Source organism: Etheostoma spectabile, chromosome 19 (genome assembly GCF_008692095.1).
Source record: "Etheostoma spectabile isolate EspeVRDwgs_2016 chromosome 19, UIUC_Espe_1.0, whole genome shotgun sequence".
Taxonomy (NCBI): Eukaryota; Metazoa; Chordata; class Actinopteri; order Perciformes; family Percidae; genus Etheostoma; species Etheostoma spectabile.
Genome location: NC_045751.1, coordinates 2,029,267 through 2,032,957, shown reverse-complemented (window position 1 = coordinate 2,032,957; position 3,691 = coordinate 2,029,267). Strand labels below are relative to the sequence as shown.

General features: G+C 38.7%; 1 protein-coding gene across 11 annotated transcripts in view; it reads left to right on the top strand.

Annotated features, from left to right (window-relative positions):
- The window catches only part of LOC116669415 (receptor-type tyrosine-protein phosphatase delta), a 370,303-nt gene extending 370,246 nt beyond the window's left edge, over positions 1–57 (top strand). For all 11 annotated transcript variants that reach the window (XM_032499288.1, XM_032499284.1, XM_032499283.1 and 8 more), the window contains one exon: positions 1–57. This exon is cut by the window's left edge and continues 2,720 nt beyond it. The gene's annotated coding sequence lies outside the window, so the exon portion shown is untranslated.
- The last annotated feature ends 3,634 nt before the right edge of the window (positions 58–3,691 follow it).

The window sequence follows — 3,691 nt, the reverse complement described above, 5'->3', positions numbered from 1 at the left end:
AGAAGAAAGAAATCTCCTTAAACGTTCACTTTGAGTGTATGTAAATAACACAAAAAAGGTATCAACTCTTACTAAAGACAAAAAAAAAAAGTTTGTGGCAAAAAAGAGCATCCATTCTGATGCCATGGTTACTCCAGCAGATGACTTCAGAAAAATCTGTCCCCCAACCATCTGTTCTTGTGGCTTTGCCATTCAAGCTTGGAGTGTCATTAACAGAAATAAACGTTGTGTTCTCTGCTCTCTCTCTATCTATCTCTCGTCTGGATGCATAGATTGAAAATTAAATAATGAAATTGTAAAAAAAATAATAAAAAAAAATGGCTTGTTAAAAAAAAAAAAAAATCATACAATTACCTCCGATTAGTTGTAAGCGTAAACTGTTTCTTTTTCTGAATGAAAGGAGTGCTTTTTATTTTCTTACTTAGGTTACATTGGTGGCGAAAGAAATCTGTATGGAAATCAGTTCTTTGCTGACACAAGTTCCATTTGTTATAAATTAATTCTATTAAAAAATGTCAGTGTTATGCATCGGCGTTTCACTTGTTTCCCTCCACCTCACTTTGACTTGAAAAGACTGATGGAGCTATTTTACCCCCTACTGGTCTGGGTCCGACATATTACCCACAGTTCTTTCATGTAAGGGGAAATTGAGCGTCACCACATTTAAATAGATTTCCATTGCTCTGGTTTTTCTGTCACTGACGACAGCTACATTGAATCATCAGGGGGACCTTTGACAGATGAAGTGCAATGTTTTTAAAGCTGCCTTTTTTTTGCCCCAGACAAAGCGGTGTAGTGTTGTAAGTCGGAATTAGAACCACATTGCATTGCATTCAATTCTATTTATAGTATCAAATCCTAACGACATCTTGAGACACTTTACAGACAGGTCTAGACCACACTATAATTTACAAAGACCCAACTATTCTAGTAATTCCCCCAAGAGCAAGCATTTAGTGCGACAGTGGCGAGGAAAAACTCCCTTTTAGGAAGAAACCTGGGCCAGACCCAGGCTCTTGGTAGGCGGAGTCTGACGGGGCCGGTTGGGGGTGTGATGAATAGTGGCAATAACAGTCACAATAAAAGATAATGGAACAGTGACTACAAATGGTAGTAGTTCATGTCATAGCAGGGCACTGCAGGGCGTTACAGGGTGTAGCTTGGCACATCAGAGCAAATAGGACGTAGTGGGACACAGCAGGGTTCAGTAGGACGCAGCAGGACACTGCAGGACATCGCAGGACATTGCCATTGCACTACTAACTACATGTTTCTTTTGCCGTTTGTTCCTGCTTCTCATCTTTTATGTACGTTAATGTGTGACGTTAATACCACCAGCATAACCAGCAACCTCAAGTTATGCCAAAGGACCTGTCTAAAATCAGGAGACGACACTTTTGCATGTTGCATTCTCATTAGTGGCTTAGCCACACTAAAGGTTTGTTCCCAATATATGCATATCTTTAAATAAATATAAATACATACAAATTCAAAAATGTAAACTGCCAGTCCCAACTCCACAGATTTATTGATATATACTAAAAACACTCTTTTACTTTGCTTTCCAAAATGTACACATTACAAGTCGAGGCCATGGAACATGGCCTTGGCTAAGTACTTTTAAATATTAATATTACATGATCTATAAAGATATATTCATAATCATTCTTTTTCAGAGGCTACTCAGCCTGGCTCACTAGTTCATGCATTCAGGAAATAAATCACTTCCAGGTGCAATCATTTCAGGTGTCATAACTACAACGTATTCCCAACCTGGGTATATGTTCCTAAAACAATCAACAGTGCATGCTTTATTTTTGTCAACACTAACCTACAGAAGTAAAATAAAGTGACAATAACCTGAAGCAAGAAAACTGAATTTTTTTTTTAGAGAAAGGTATTAAACTGCTTGAAATCTGGGGAACACAGGAGTTATTCAGGTTTCAGAAAACTATCCATGCACCCAATTAGAAAATATCCTTCCACATGACAACAGATGACAGCTGTTGTCAGGTATGACACACAGCTTGAGAAGCATTATTCCTGAGTCTACCCTGGAAAGGGCGGATGTATAACAAGCTGCCCAAAGTGTTAGTCAACAATAGCAGATCATAGCAGTGTTGAAATGCAGTATGAAATGCATGTCAAAAGTAAAGACATACTGCAAGAACTACAGAGATGATTTCTGTAGGAGCCGTTTGTTACTCGCTTGCTACATGTTTTTCTAAATCAGACCTCAAACTGAACATGGAAGTATTGCATCTTCCGGAACCAGCAAGTCGCCCAGAAAAGGACCCCATTAAGGTATGCTGATATTCCATGTTTCTTGCTATGTTATGAAGCATCAAAACTGTGTGCCCCTCCCACGATTTTTTGTGTTTAGGACATGACTCCCCACGTCAAGAGCACACTAATATATCAGACACCAACATGGAAGCTGGAATAGACAGACTGCTCGCAATGCCAGAGTATCATAGTACAGTCCGTACAGAATTGCATATGACATGTGGGAACATGTTCCAAGATAACAGCATGGCAGGAGCAATTACTGCTTCATCCTTTTTTCTGACTATTTCATGGAAATTGACCAAACGATTTTCTAAATTTCTTGAGCTACCATGCCAATGCAGATGTCTGCTTCACGCCAGACAGGAATACAACAAACTACCGAACTTGGACTGTTGTCAGCTTTTTTTTTTTTTTCCCACCGGATACTGTACTTCAGATGTGTCAAACAGATGTTCTGTCTTCGTCTCTCAGCAGTTTTTGTGGAATCACGAAACCAACCAACCACTCAGTCACAACACTGCGCACAAGTCGTTTGTCACGTATCCCTTTTTTGACCGCCTTCAAAAAAAACTAGTCCTTTATTTTCCACATCTTAAATTTGATGAAACACGTCCAGGTGAAGGCTAGGGAGCAGTGTGCCTTTGTCAACAGCAGAACCAGACATTTATTTTTATTCTCTCAGTTTTGAAAGAAGAGGAGCGTCTGTACCCAATTCTACTGCAGCAAGAATGATTACACAACTATGCATATACAATAATTTAATTATATAAGCAAGTTGCTTTGATCAAGATGTCTGACACTCACAGCACCCACCACCCACTGTGTTCTGGATGCTCCATCTATCCCTGTGCTGACAAACAATCACCTGTTACCACCTCACCTACTTCATGTATCCTGGCATATGTTCACTAATAAGACACTGTTGGCAGCTAGGTTCCTCATCCATCCATCTTCATATTAATATTGCTCTGAATATTGTAATTTTATATTGTGCTGCAGCTGCACATTAGTGTATTAGTGTCATGATATGATTTGATTCAAAAAGGATTCTCGATTCAATGAATAGAACTATTGCCAGCTGTCTTTAGTCCCCTGAATCGCAATATGAAATATTAATTACAGTAAAGCTAACTGGTCGTGATGGCGGTCACAGTCTAACCAAATAGAAAAGCCAGAGAAAAATGTGTGGGAGTATGCAACTTTTTATAGTTAAAAAGGTAACTCCAGCAACTTTGCCTGGTTAAATGTCTTTTGTAGAAAAATAACTCGGTGGGCTGAAGTAAGGGAAAAAAGTAGAGCTGCACGAATATGGCCAAAATGATAATCACAATTATGTTGATCAAAATTGTGATCACGATTAATTATCACGATTATTTATTGATTTTAACCAAAACAAATTTTA